Below are 763 nucleotides of genomic sequence, written 5' to 3' on the forward strand. Positions count from 1 at the left end.
GGGAGGGAGGGAGGAAGGGAGGGAGGGAGGGAGGGAGGGAGGGGGAGAGGGAGAGGGAGAGGGAGAGGGAGAGAGAGAGAGAGAGAGGGAGAGAGAGAGGGAGAGAGAGAAAGAGAGAGAGAGAGAGAGAGAGAGAGAGAGAGAGAGAGAGAGAGAGAGCCGGCCATGATCATGTGGAGAGAGGTGTGGAGGGGCAAGGGGACAGAGAGAAGCTAGAGGCAAGAGATCAAGAGATCAAGAGAGAGAGGAAGGGGCAAGCAGCCCCCTTTATAGTGGGCCAGGCCTACCTGGCTGTTGCCAGGTAACTGTGGCGGTGGAGTTTAGACAGAATACTAACACCCAATAATACACCTCCTCCAATATGGCCATGCCGCCTCATCCTTCCCAAAGAGTTTCACCACCTGGAAGCCAAGTATTCAAATATATGAACCTATGGGGGGGGACACCCTCATTCAAAACACCACAAAGGGTAGTGTGAGACTTGACCCCCAGGGAGTCAAGAGCATAAATAGGATCTGGTGCCCATGGAGACAAACTAGATGAATGGCAATCATGGCTAATCTTGATTGTCAATTTGACAAGATCTGGAATCAACTAAGAGAAATGCTTCTGGGCAGAAAAGGTTAACCAAGGGAGGAAGACCAACAGTTTAGAGAAAGGCTGTCAAGGAAGAGACATTCCAAATGCTGACTTTCCTTCTTGGTCACTGGGACTCAATATTGAGGGGTAACTGAATGACAGTTATTTAAAAAAAAAAACAGAA

Source organism: Grammomys surdaster, unplaced genomic scaffold, assembly GCF_004785775.1.
Source record: "Grammomys surdaster isolate TR1022 unplaced genomic scaffold, NIH_TR_1.0 222, whole genome shotgun sequence".
NCBI lineage: Eukaryota > Metazoa > Chordata > Mammalia > Rodentia > Muridae > Grammomys > Grammomys surdaster.